Source organism: Pan troglodytes, chromosome X, assembly GCF_028858775.2.
Source record: "Pan troglodytes isolate AG18354 chromosome X, NHGRI_mPanTro3-v2.0_pri, whole genome shotgun sequence".
Taxonomy (NCBI): Eukaryota; Metazoa; Chordata; class Mammalia; order Primates; family Hominidae; genus Pan; species Pan troglodytes.
Window position 1 is genome coordinate 122,671,841 of NC_072421.2, and position 14,453 is coordinate 122,686,293.

General features: G+C 36.7%; 1 protein-coding gene across 7 annotated transcripts in view; it reads right to left on the reverse strand.

The window, feature by feature from the left end:
* Positions 1 to 14,453, reverse strand: part of TENM1 (teneurin transmembrane protein 1) — an 824,537-nt gene that overhangs the window by 792,388 nt on the left and 17,696 nt on the right. For 5 of the 7 annotated variants that reach the window (XM_016942761.3, XM_063804361.1, XM_054676475.1 and 2 more), the window contains exon 2: positions 13,405 to 13,471. The gene's annotated coding sequence lies outside the window, so the exon portion shown is untranslated. Of the gene's footprint in view, positions 1 to 12,472; positions 12,548 to 13,404; positions 13,472 to 14,453 lie in introns of all 7 variants that reach the window. The other 2 variants (XM_016942759.3, XM_054676472.1) reach the window with 1 other exon arrangement.

Consider the following 14,453-nt stretch of genomic DNA (forward strand, 5'->3'; position numbering starts at 1 on the left):
AGAACCTGGAAAGAGAGGTGGCCTAAGACTTTACAACATCTCAAAGAATTCTAGAGCATGCAATGAAACTGAGAGATGATTCAACCTCACCCCCCCATTTTAAACGAGAAGAAACAAACCCAGATAGAGCAATTGACTTGCCCAAGGTCCCACGGTGAATGTGGGCAATCCTGCATTGTTCCTATCACCTCAAGTTGTCTCCCACAGCCTTGCTTAAATTACATAGAAGCTGTTGTTTATTTTCCATTTATGTGGGGGAAGAAGAGCTCAGATGCATAATTTCTCACTAGGAAAAACGTCCTGTTAAAATATTGTCTAGACCAATTTTTTAAAAAAGGAACTGGAAATGTTGGCGGTGTAACCATAAAAACTTGAGTAAATCTACTGCATTTGAAAAACAGCAGAAAATGACTTCTGGAGAGAGGGAGGCGTGAAACTAGAATAACATATCTATTATAGACTTTGTGTTATAAAGATGTGAGTTACGTCATCATATGTACATGGAATAGGATTTTCCCCGAAATATAGTTAAGCTTATTTTATGAATGAATTATACTCTTTCTTAAAATTGGCTAATGGTTAAAAAAAATGGCACTGCCCAGCAAATACTACACAAATATTGGCTATTTGAGAAAGAAGTTTCTTCCTTTTTTACATGCTAATTCTTGACATGCAGAACCAATTTTAATTTATATTCTGGAAGCATCTCAACTGCAAGAAACTGAGGGTGCCGACATCTGGCTTGATAAACCACATAGCTGTAAGCAAGCTTATAAATTAAATTATTTAAGTATCCCCATTTAATTTTCAACATCTCTAAGGACAGGATGACAGACTGAAATGTGTCAAACCCAAAGAAACCAGCCTAAGCTCATCTCAAACACAACACTTTAAGTAATTCAATAATATTCCACATTTTATAAACAGACATGAAAACACATTTCACCCTATCAATATAATTTGTGGTGTCCAAGTAGAATCATGTCATGTTATCCCACGAGAAATATAATTTAGTATGAACATAAATTTTTCTTAAAGATTCAATTATTGCCTTAAATATATGGCCATGTGGAAAAATCTCAGCATATTAGGTGCAATCTCCCCAGTTTAATATATTAAAGTGAATGAGGCAAGTCATCAGGAGACTTTTGTTCTCCTCTTTTGGGACAGCACAGTTGTCACTATCACTGGTGCTTATTCATTAATTCATTCAACATATATTCATTAAATACTACTAGTGCTAAGTATAGTGCTAGGTCCTGGGAATCCATCAGTGTTAAAGCCTACATAGTCTCCATTGCCATGGAGCTTATTGTCTCACCCTCACTAGATAAAATGCCCTGATTGTCCTTTTAAAGCATTGGAACTCATTAATTCTGGATCAATTTCAGTCCCCTTCCCTCTTGTAGCTCATGAAAGACATGTATATAACACTGAGTCTGATAAAAATATATACACCTGAAAAGAATATTGGTATATATCTGGCTACCAAAGAGATGGATGCACACATGCAAGAAAGATAAACTCAAAAAGGCTGGGTTCCAAAAGTGCTCATTGTTGCTGGAGGCAGGAGGTAACCTGCACCTCAATCACAAAACCAAAATACTCTGAATCCCTGCTATGGGCAAGGCCACATACTAAGCTTTAGAGGGCGATTAATGAGTAAGATGTTAAACTGTCTAAAGTAGAGATAAGCTCATGGCAGTGGTACAGAAAATAAAGGATGGAAATAAAGGACATTATGAAGCAATGATGGAACCTAATGACTGGTTAGATATGGAGAGCAAAGTACAAGAAGAAAGAAAAGAAAGCCTCAAGGTTTTAAGCCTCAAGGGTAGCTGGAAGAATGATGGTATCATCAACAGAAACTGGGAAGTTGGACAGGGGATCCAACCTCGGAAATATGATGTGCTCACTGTTAGAAACACAATGAGTTTCAGATATCAGCAGAATATCCAATTGTACATGTGTGGCAAGAGGTTGGAGACATGGGACCATAGTGTAAGAAATATTTTAAAAATTATTTATATAAGAAATAGCAGTTAGAGTTATAAAGGTAGATGAAACCCCCAAGGATAAAAAGGTAGAGGGAGAAAAACAAATAATGGATCTCAAGTACATTCACAGTTTGAGTGTAAGAAATAGAAAATAAGCCAGGAAGAAATGTCCATGTTCTTTACTCAAGGAGGCTTCATGGGAAGTAAACAGCACTGATATCAGACAAAGAGAAATTGGTTCATCTTGGAATGGTGATATGGGTAAGCAAAGGATTAGGGCATACCAGAAAATGGAGTTAAACTGATTCACTATATTGTGGCCCTTTCTATTGCAAAATATATCTACCAGACTCATGTTTTAGTGGGGTCACATTAGAATCCTTTAGTTGAGGTATTCCACAATAAAAACATTTTTTGAGCAGGAGTCTAAAATTCATCTGCCATATCTAAAGGCCCAATCCAAGATTCAGATACGTCAACTTAAGAAGTCCTAAACGTCTAAACAAGAGAAAACAGATCAGATTTAAAGAAACCAGAATTATGCTGTTAACAGAGTTAGTAACAAATGAAGACTCAAGGGAATAGTAGCTGAATACCCTGAATACTTGCCTTACCACTTACTTACTGTGTAACGTTATTCAAATTACTTTAACTGCCCTTGGCCTCAGTGTTCTAAACTTGCAAATTGGAGATGATAACTGTGCAACCTTCATAAAGTTATTGTGGAAATTAAATGAGATAACACTTTAAAATGAATAGCGTAGTACTTGGCACACAGTAATTGCTCATAACTTGCTAGATCATACACATGCGCACACACAAGTCAATGAGCAACACACAGAGAAGTCTACATAAGGAATAGAGTGGCTTGAAAACTGAACTGTCTACTATAATTTAAAATAACAACTATGTCAGTCACCTAAGATTATCTATGTCCTCAAGAGATAAGTGGAAAGAGCAAGGTTAGCAGTTTTTGCTAAAGACCTACTAAGTTTATAAGATTAAAAAACACAAACTCAAGAATGAGATGAGAAAATACAAAATGAAGAAAGCATATTCACCCTTTCAGGAATGAGGCAGAAGAGAAGATTCTCATGTGGTTTGGCAAACTGGAAATTTAATATGAGAAAGTATTATTTTAAAAATATTCTATACACAGTCCTCTTTATAATTTTAGTCTTATCCAAAAAATATTATTATTAAATAAGTGATATTATGACACCGGAAGTAACTATCAGTGCATGCCATGTGGATACCAAATTATTCGAGAACACTTATTTCTATCATAAAATGACAAGTCATAGAGATGAAAGCAAAATGATAAAATAATCTACTTTGATTTCTATAACAAATTTGACATGAATTCCATGACATTCTCAAAAGCAATGAGAATAAAGGGCTTACACTAGAGTTCAGTAACCTCATTATACTGGAGGACCCCAAGAAGTCTGGAACAATACTAAGGAGGGCCACATAGCAGAAAAAGGAAACAGGAAAAGATGTGTAGAGAAAAAATAAGGGGAGGGGAAAAAGGGGTAGAAGGGGGAAAAAAGCAATACCATGACAAATGTGTCCAGTTACTATTGTAGAGTGCTTAGCGCAGTGCCTGGCACAGAGTTAAATGCTGTATATATTTGCTAAATAAAGAATTTGGTATTCATAGTTAAATGCTGTATATATTTGCTACATAAAGAATTTGGTATTCATAGCGCTAACGACATTACTTGCTTACCCTTTGTGTAGACATTCACATATTTGAAAGCAAAAGCCTAGGGCAAATGATTTCTCAAGGTCCTCTGCAGCTTGGTTATTTCATAGTTCTGTTTCCCATCATTTTAAGATATTTTACTAGAGGAAAAACACTGATGGTATTGTCAACACATCAGAATTCTGTTTTCTATGTCATCACTTTCCATTTTACCTAAATGTATAATAGGACTATATTTTTCTAACAGCCAGCACTCACTTGGTAGACTTTTTAGAATTTGTGGGCATTATATATTTCATTTGATACTATACACATTAACAACTTGTATTATTCTTTAAAAAGCCCATTCATTTGTAAGATAGCCCTGTTAGTAAGCTCTACTGTAAATCATTTGGTACACAGAACTCTGTGTTCCCATCAGTAATGAAGTAGGCATTTTTATTCAAATGTTAGCAGGATGTTCAACTCCCAGGATAATGATTAAGCGAAGATCTCCTTTTTTATTCTGCAGACAAAGCAGTTACCACACTTACAGTTTAGGCTCTCAGGGACAAAAATCTTAATGGAGGCCAAGATTTTCTCAGACTTTATGGAAATAACCTTTTAAAAAGTTTTCATTCTATGGTCCCTCTCTATGGCAATTCTGATTTCTTTTTCCTGGGGTCAGAACATTCTTGACAGGCTTCCCACTCCCATGGTATTCTTTAATACTATTGTGATTTCCACATTTATCTTTCTAATAAATATTTTATCTGTCTGAAGGCATAATCATTGTGTGTTTACCAAATGACAAAATGACTTACAAAAATGTACTTAACTGAAAACCAGCCTTTCTTAGAATTACTAAAGGATTTTCTTAGAGCTTCTCCCTCCGCCTTTTCAAACTACTGTTCAGCAATAAGATGAATAATAACTTCATGTACTTTTTTATGATTAAAACTATAAACTTGGTGCAAACTGGTACTCAGCTGGCACTCACATTTTACAGTATGTAGATGTAAGCTTGGATCAGGCATGTACATAAGTGCATCTTTTATTCTGTGTTCATACACCATATACAAAATATTAAAGCATTAATCAGGGTGTTTTTGAACACAGGTGTAAAATTAAACAAAATTAAGAAAGGCATTGAAAATTTGTATTATTGATATTAACTTATTGAAGGTTTACATCATACACCTAAAGGTTTACATATTATAGCCATACCATTTAACTAGGTGAGCATTTTGCAAATAAGACGAGAACAAAACCAGTGATCTATTACACACAGTGACATTCAGCTATGTCACTTGAAGTGTACATTTTAAAACTAAATTTTATGTGCAGTAGTACAGATGAGTCTGGGACAAAATAAGTAGCTGATGCATTCACAGAAAACAGCTATTTAAAGTCATATGAGTTGAACAGTTTCATCTGACATATGTCAGACATTGAATGAAAACAGGACAATATTTGATGGTCACCAGCTCAACATCTACACTATAGAAAAGACCCTTGCTACTTCAGATAGGGTGCCACAAGGCATGGGATTATATTGTCCCTTTGTACATATTTGAGAATTTTTGTCATTGTTTTTTATTTTCCTTTACCTTTAAAAAAAGTATATATAGTGATTCTCAATATACTTTGGAAATATGTAAAGCTGAAGAAATAGTGATTTCAAATTTATTAAGGTGAAATGGAGGTCTGTGAAAAAGCTGGACTTTGCCTCACCCAAAAGACACATTTCTGCATTCAGCTCTCAAGTTAGCAATATCATGGGGCTGAAATAACACTCCTAAGGAATAACTTCTTCTCAGTGAGATTTCCAAGAAACTACAAGAGCCATTTCTATTAACTCTGATCCCATTTCCTAAGCATCCAATGTTGGACTTTTTGTTGATATACATGGATGCATTTCAGATCATGGCTTATCTATAAACACGTAGCAAAATCCCAAGGTTTTGTTTTTAGTTTTGTAGTTGTTTTTCTTCCATATTTTTTTCTGGCATAAAAGAATAAGTACTAAGGAATGCATCTTATTTTCCTCGAAAGATCAGAGCTAAATGTTACAAGAAACTGAATTGAGTCTACAAGTTAAGGTTCTTTATGAGCCTTGCAGATGGAAGTGTATGAGTGGCTGTCCTATCCACAAATTACAAGTACATAATCAGTCTCTGAGATGAGCAGCCTTCAAAGGAGAATGAATGATACAGTTAAGTGTATCTTTTCAAGGAAGTTTCGGCAGTGAATGACTATAATTGACCATCTTATCATATTTTTGCTCCCCATATTAAGATGATTCTACAGCTTTGTGGAACTGCAAGCTGACAAGTAAATTGATAATTTTAGTATGCTAGAATATTTGTAAGGATATACTATGTGCCCAAAATGACTGATTTACCAGTACAACTGCCCCCTTGCAACAAAATCAAGTCTATCAATTTAATCCTTTTTGTTTAGTATTCACTTCTACTGCTCCTCAAAATTCCCTATATTATTCCTCATCTCACCATTGCATGTAGGTACTTTATCTTGTTTTAAGATCTTTCCTTTGCCTACTCTCAACCTTAGAGAGATAGATTCAGTGAAATATCTGACCATTACTGAAATAAGCTACAAAAAAAAAGAAAGAAAAGAAGAAAAAGGTCAATCTGTATGGTACTCTTCTATTCTCCTCTACTTACCCACATGGATATTCTGCCATACTTTGATTTTTCCTTTTTGGTAAGGAAGTAATGTAGAGAAAGCTAGGTCACACGGGTGTTCAAGGGGAATTTTAAAATAAACATGTTTTGGATTCACTGATCTATACTATAAAAAGGATGATTGCCAGCTATGAGCAAATTTAACACTCAAAAATCCTTATAGGACTGACAGCAAATATGCACGATAGCTCAATCTAGCCTGGCATGGTGGCTCATGTATATAGTCCCAACCACTCAGGAGGCTGAAGCAGGAGAATTGCTTGAACCCAGGTGTTCAAGGCTGCAGTGAACAATGATTGTGCCATTCACTTCAGCCTGCGTGAAAGCGTGAGACCCCATCTCCTAAAAAAAAAAAAAAATGACCTATATTTTGACTACTCCAGTTTTGCACAAAGAAGAGTTAATATCCAACCTGAAATAAGGAAATGACCTCATTTTAAATTAAAAACGAATAAACAAAAACTAATGCCTGAATTATTTTTTCAGGTTTTCTCACTTAGATATTCTGTTAGCTCACCAAACTCAACAGGTATAAAATGGAATCCATTATTCTACCCCCTCCCAGAGTTGTAATTTCACTTCAGGAATGTGAATGGCACCAAGGCATATAAATGGGGGTGGACTGGGAGCAAAAGAAGCTAGTAGTACAAAAGTATAGAATCAAGCTGCCCAGAAGAAAGCCTAGGATCTGATCATAAATCTTGTTTAAAGATTTTTAAAGGCCAGGTGCTAATCCTGGTGCTTTTGGGAGGCTGAGGCAGGAGGACAGCTTGGGGCCAGAATTTCAAGACCAGCCTGGGCAACCAAGTGAGACCCCATCTCTACAAAAAAAAAATAATAAAGATTTTTAGCTGCCCTCTCTTGCTAGGGTTATGAACATTTTCTTTTTCAACTCAGCCTAAACTTGCTTTTAGTAATGCTGAATAGTATCACTATCTGACTAGCCTTTCAAGCCAGAAACCTTTCCCTTATGCCCATATCTAATAAGTGACCCATGCCTGTCAGTTCTACATAGCATATCTCAAATCCCATGGTTCTCAAAGTGTAGTGCCTGGACCAGTGGCATCAGCATCCCCTGGGAACTTGTTAGAGAGGCAAAATCTTGGGCCCCACCTCAGACCAACTGAAACAGAAACTCAAGTGTAGGATCCAGCAATTTGTTTCTCAACAAGCCTTCCAAGTAATTCTGATGCACACTCAAGTTTGAGAATCACTGTTCAACTCTGTCTCTTCATTGCTATCACCATTGGTAATTGCCATCTGCCCCCATCATCTCTTATCTAGCTTTTAGCAGTAGTCTCCTAACTGGTTTATTGGTCTTCATATTTGATCCCTCCAATCCATCCTCCATACTACCACCTGGGTGGGCCCTCTATATCACAAACATGATTACTGACGTCTTTCTCTAGTTCCTCCTTCCCCAGAGCAGTGACTTTTTTTTTTTTTTTTTTTTTTGAGATGGAGTCCTGCTTGGTCTCCCTGGCTGGAGTGCAGTGGTGCAATCTTGGCTCACTGCAACCTCCGCCTCCTGCCTCCCAGGTTTCTCCTGCCTCAGCCTCCTGAGTAGCTAGGATTACAGGTGCACACCACCACGCCTGGCTAATTTTTTTTTTTTTTGTATTTTTAGTAGAGACGGAGTTTCACCATGTTGGCCAGGCTGCTTTTCAACCCCTGACCTCAAGTAATCCACCTGCCTTGGCCTCCCAAAGTGCTAGGATTACAAGCGTGAGCCACCGTGCTCGGCTGAGCGGTGACTTTTAAACCATGTTCCACCAGGTGTGGTGGCTCATGCCTGTAATCCCAGCAATTTTGGGAGGCCAAAGCAGAAGGATCACTTGAGGAGTTGAGACCATCGTGGGCAACACAGTGAGACCCTATCTCTAAAAAAATAATAATAAATAAAAATAAAAATATATATTTATTTAAATAAAATAATCAGTGTTCCTAGGTGGCTGTTTCAGGGGTTGCCCTTAAGCAAAAAAGAGGTTCAGAGGGCAATAAACCAAACTTCAAATTTCACAAGCAACATTAGAAAACCACTGGCCTACAGGAAAAAAGGAGATCCACCTTAGTAGGATACAGGCTAGGGAAATCCATCTGTATCTGTCTCCAGCATACTTCTCTATGCTTATCTCTTCTCATGCTTACATTCCACATGACCCTCTACCTGTAAAGACTGATTGCAGTTTCCCTAAGAGACCAGGGTATTTGATATTTCTCTGCCACTTATTCTTTTGCTTAGAACATATTCTCATCCCTACCATTTGTTCATCTGACAATACCAAATTACCATTCCCTATTCCCCAGCAGTCCACACTCACATGCCTGGTCCTAGTATTACCAGCATTACCTCCTCCACGAAGCGTTTCCAGATATCTGCTTCTCATTCCGCTACCAGATGAAATTGTTTGCCCATCCTTTGTGCCCTTACTATAGCAATAATAGTGGCAGAAGTAATAGCTAATATTTATTGAGCATACACTATGTTATATGCCAGGCATTGTGCAAGGTGTTTTATGAATTATTTGCATGCCATTTTCAACGTCACAACTCTGTGAGGTATAATTATTATTCTCATCTTAGAGGTTAGGAGATTGAGATTTAGAGAGATTATTCTTAATCTACTTGCCCAAGCTGTACAGTCAATATGTGGCCGAATTGGATCTTCTCATGGTTTTAAACCCCAAAGCATATGCACTTACCCTCTACTACAAAATTAAAGAGGACACACTCAAGCTGCAGCATTTTTAAAAAGGAAGAAAAGGAGAAGAGAGGAGAGAAACCATTCTGGGTTGCAAACAAACGTATCTGAGGACTGGCCCTGAGCAATCGGCCACTAGCTTGAAACTTCAATTTCACACTCTACTTAATACCCAACACTTAGATTGTCATGAAACCCATGCCAGGGTAACCTGTCAGGATATTAGTGCCTATATCATTCTTCCTGCTGCGGGTGTCCCATGAAAGAAAAAAAGATAATTTTTTACTTCTCACTTATCAACAAACCTTGTATCCTAGGCATCAATGTGGAGGGATATGGGACAAGGGGATAGGAGGAGGGAGCACAAGTGGTCCACAGAAGGAGAGGGAAGGAGGACTAAATTCTCTCTGAAATTGGGAGTGGGAGTGATAGAATTGCCAGGTTTTTCAGGGACCTCACAAATCGCTGTAGTTCTGATGGAGGGACCTGATATGGATATCTGGAAAAAATGGTCACTAGGTAAATAACCCTGTGCACCAATTTCAGCATGAAGAATGCCTTTCAGTAATCATGATCAACAACTAGAGACTTCTCCTTACATTTTCCGTACTGAGTAAACCTCAGTGTACTAGTTTGCCATTGCTGTTGTAATAAATTACCACAAAATTGACAGCATAAAACAACACAGACTTATCTTAGAGATCCAGGGGTCAGAAGCCTGAAGTGGGTCTTGATAGGTTAAAATCAGGGTATCGGCATGGCTGAATTCTTTCCTGGAGGCTCTAGGAAAGAATCAGTGTTCTTGACTTTTCCACTTTCTGGAGGCCATCCACCTTCCTTGGCTCATGGCCCATTCCTCCATTTTCAAAGCCAGTAAAATCAGGCCAAGTTCTTCTCATGGGCCCATCTCTCTGTTTTTCTCTCTTTTGCTCTTTTCTTCCACTTTTAAAGATGCTTGTAGTTACATTGGGCCCACAGAGATAACCAGGATAATCTCCCTATTTTAAGGTCAGCCGATTAGTAACCTTAATTCTATTTGCAATCTTAATTCCTCTTTGTCATGTTCACATGACATGCCATATTCACAGGTTTCAGAGATTAGGACACAGACATCTTTTCGGCGGTGGTGGGGGGGCATTTCTCCCACCATAACCAATGATTACTGCAGATTTGAGTGGAGAGCTATTTTAGATTACACACATCATTGCCTTACTCAGTAGGTTTTGATATATGAATCTTTTAAACTTATTTTAAAAATGCCATGAGCAAGTAAATTCGTAGAAACTCCATACCTACAACACTTGATTATTTTATTTCTCTGTGTATAGCACAGTCCCCAACTCTCTACTATGAGCTTATGAGTGAGGACTATGTTCCATATTACTTTTTGTTTCCCCAGCACCTAGCACCATGCCTGGCACACTGTAGAGACTTATAAATGTTTGTCACAGTAATAAATAAATAAAAAGTGCTTCTTCTGGAAAAGAACATTTGTAGAGTTGTATTTGTAACTTAGTTCAGAGCTGTACATATCTTGAAAAATGAATCTACTGCTAAAAAAGAGGGGAAAAAGCTGAACATACACTATTTAAAAATCAATTTAAAATAGATGTCAGAGGCATTTTTTATTATTTCTAAATTAGATCATTCATCAGTGGAATGCAGAGCAAAAGAAAGGGAACTGCTCCCCTAAACCAAATGAATTCTTTCTTATATCTCATTTCAAATCAATAAGGTGAAAGTCTCTTCTAAAATATTATGATTCATGAACTTCATTTACTGCTCATTCTTTTGGTTTCATCAGAATAGCCATGTTAATACAGTACTAGAATTGTTGATATTTTATTGCATTGCCACATCTCATTATTATGTATTAAATGCTATTATTTATGGTCACTACTTAATCTGACGTGAGACAGAAAAATTACTGAAGGCTCGGCACCTCAGAAGTAGGCATTTTATAGGGACAAAGAACTGACTAGGAAGAGTCAATGGTCCTTCAGCTGCCCCTCAGATCATTAACTCCAAGTGGTTATTTGTTCTCAGGCACTGTCCTGTGCCCAAGTTGTTACTGCTGTGATATGTAGATGAAGGAGAATATATTTTAAATGTTTTAATATGAACTCAATGCTCATGAAAGGTGCCAGATTGAAAGCATTGGAGTCTGAAGTCATCAGGTTACGCACTTGGATGGTTTCAAGGTACAGAGAGATGCTTGACCTTGAACGACCATCATGCAAGAAGGTGAAAACATAGTTTGCTGAACTCCAACAGACCGACAGAGAAGAAGCACAGCAGCATCCCAAAGTGAAGCATTTTTATCAAGGAAGAAGACTCAAGACTACTAGCTAAACTTCAGCTTGAAACTATTTATTATAACGCCAGTACTAGTACGCATGGAGTGAGTGAGTGATAGTGGCGTTAGAATACACAATTGCTTTAAATCAAGGAAAAATATACTATTACCAACTCACTAAACCACTTAACAAGGAGCAATCTTTTAAATGGTGTGTGTATTCCAATTTAATTGCTAATCTTTATTCCATATTGCATATCTGAGAACAGCCCTGAATTTTCTAAAAATCATACAATGTTTGAACAGAAAGACAGTTGGAGTTGTTCAGCCCAAAGTTTTTATAATAGACTTGAGAAAACCAACGCTCAGAGTGAAGAAGTGACCTGATGAGAAACGTATTACTAATATAAGACTGAGAGTAGAGCCCAGGCTTTCTGATTGACAAACAAGGGCTTTTCTACTATGTCATGTTGTCTTTCTAAAAGAGGGAAACTAGCTGCTCTCTGAAACTTTTAAATATTTAATGCCAATTATTTTTATAAGTGTGCATTCTTTGGGTCTGTCAGGCATTTTCCTCTCCATTCTGATCCATTCATTCACATTAGCTTAGTAAGACTAACATTTTCCACACATTTGAACTTTCCTAGTGTGAAAAATACTTTGCAATTAGTATTGCACAACTGGCAGACTCATAATTACCAAATTAAAAAAATTATTTTCACAAATGACATTATATGCAAAAATCTCGATTTACTTTTTAGGTAAGTTGATCTTTTAATGTCATTTTATTTTATGATCTTACATTTTTTTTCCTATAGTAACCTGAACTTTTTGGCAATAGTATTCCCTTAAAGATAGTACCTCTGAAAGAAAGGCTAATAGAACTACATGTATAGTCAAAACTGACAAATCCGTTTTAAATTTCTGATACAGAATAATATCCAATAATTGGAGCCCAATTAAGGAAACCCTTAATGAGATATTTGTGTTATATTTTTAGAAGGGCAATGCAAATTCTGAGAGTTTACAGATTTCTTTTTTACATACTCTTAAAGAAAGTATCAAGTGATGCCAAAGACTTACCACAAATTCAGATCATCCTTTTGACATTTTTACAGCTTGAAATGAGAATTCACATTTGAGTAATGATGCATAGCACTGCAAGATATAGGTAGCAAAGGGAAAAAAATCAATGCTTTCTGTGCCTTAGTTACTAAGGACTGAACATTGACCAATATTTTAATAAAAATTAAAACCAGTGAGGGAGATCCTTCATCTTGCCACATTTTCTCACGTAGTCCACCTAACAGTGGACTGACTATAGAGAAGCAAACACTCTCAAAGCTCCATTTGAATTATACCTACATTGGCACATTTACCACGAAAAAAGGCACAATAACTTTTGCCCCAAAGTTGCTCAATACCTGTTTATTGGACATATAGATGGATAGATGGGTAGATGAAGAGAGGGTAGAACGGAAGGGTAAACAAATGAATGCAATACCTGTGTAAATACAAATATTTTACATGAGACTTTACTAAAGAATCAAAACATTCATTTCAGGAGGCAAATATTTATGCCAGTAAAATTTTCTAAATGGAATTATCTGTCCCATTGATATGGAGAAATATTTCTTTGTAGTCAGTAAGAACTACTAAATAGTTTTGCAAACATCTTCTCTGGCTACTGCTGTTCCTACACACTCTGCAGATGTTCCCATTAGTTAAGAAGACTCCTGATTTGAGTAGCTGTATGTGGAAAAGGTCACAGAATTATTCAGACATGTAAGACAGCCTGCATATTTGTTTTTGCAAAGACTAAAAATTATGAGGTACAGACACAAGCTTATCTGTAAAATAGACAAATATACTTTAAAAATTTTAAAACAATGCATTTCATTTACATGACATGCAATAAATATAACTGACTATATCACCAAAACATTCCATTCTTTTCACATTATGTAGCTATGTGTTCAATTCTCAAAGTAAAATTCAGTGTAAAATGCACATACCTTGATAGGTCCAGAAGTTATGGGAATCAAAAAGGAGACAGCGGAATAAAGGTCACCCTTGTAATTCCTGTAAACAAATTAGGCCAAATTATCCTTCAAACATATGTGCATGCAAATCCAAAGCAGTCCTTATATGAATGAATGGAAGAGATACATGTGGGGTAGGGTTGGAAGTGGAGATGAGGGTTGTGAATATAAGAACATTCATTGTGCAATTCACAAGAGATAAAGGGGTCCGCTTTTTAAAAGGTCTACTTGAAATTTCAACTGATTATATTAAGTATGCTGCTAACAAAGAATTTCTTAATTATAGAAGAGTATACCTGGAGGAGTATGAAATTCTCACCCATTCCACATAGACTCTCTCAAATGAACACTATTCAATTTCCTTTTTTTTTTCAATTTTCACTCAACATACCAGTCATTTTGAGACGAAATGCCCACAATTTCAAAGAGTTTCCACTAGTGTAAACAATTTATAGTAGTCCTAATTTCTTACATTAAAATTGTCCTTTACAATTTATAAAAAAAATCATATATGTATTTCATCTATTTCTCAAACAACTCTGTTATAAGATTAGGAAACTAAGGCCCAGAGAGGTTAAATGGCTTTTTCAAACTCATATATGTGGTTAGTGGCAGAGCCAGGATTAGAATTCATGTCCTCTCACTTTTGGTTCAGTCCTTTTACCAACGTCCCACATGGCATCTTTTATTCAACAGGTATAAAACTGACTATAAAATGTGTCTCCACTATGGTTTGGATATGGTTGGTTTGGCCCTGCCAAGTCACATGTTGAGATTTGATCCTTAGTGCTGGAGGTGGGACCTGGTACGAGGTGTTTAGATCATGGGAGTAGATCCTTCATGAATAGCTTGGTGCCCTTATCATGCAAGTAAGTTCTCACTCTTAGTTCCCATGAGAAATGCTGGTTGAAAAAAAAAAAAAGCCTGGCACACACACTCTCTCTCTCTCTCTCATCATTTAATCTCTGAATATGCTGGCTCCCCTTCACCTTCTGACATGATTGGAAGCTTCCTGAGTCTTC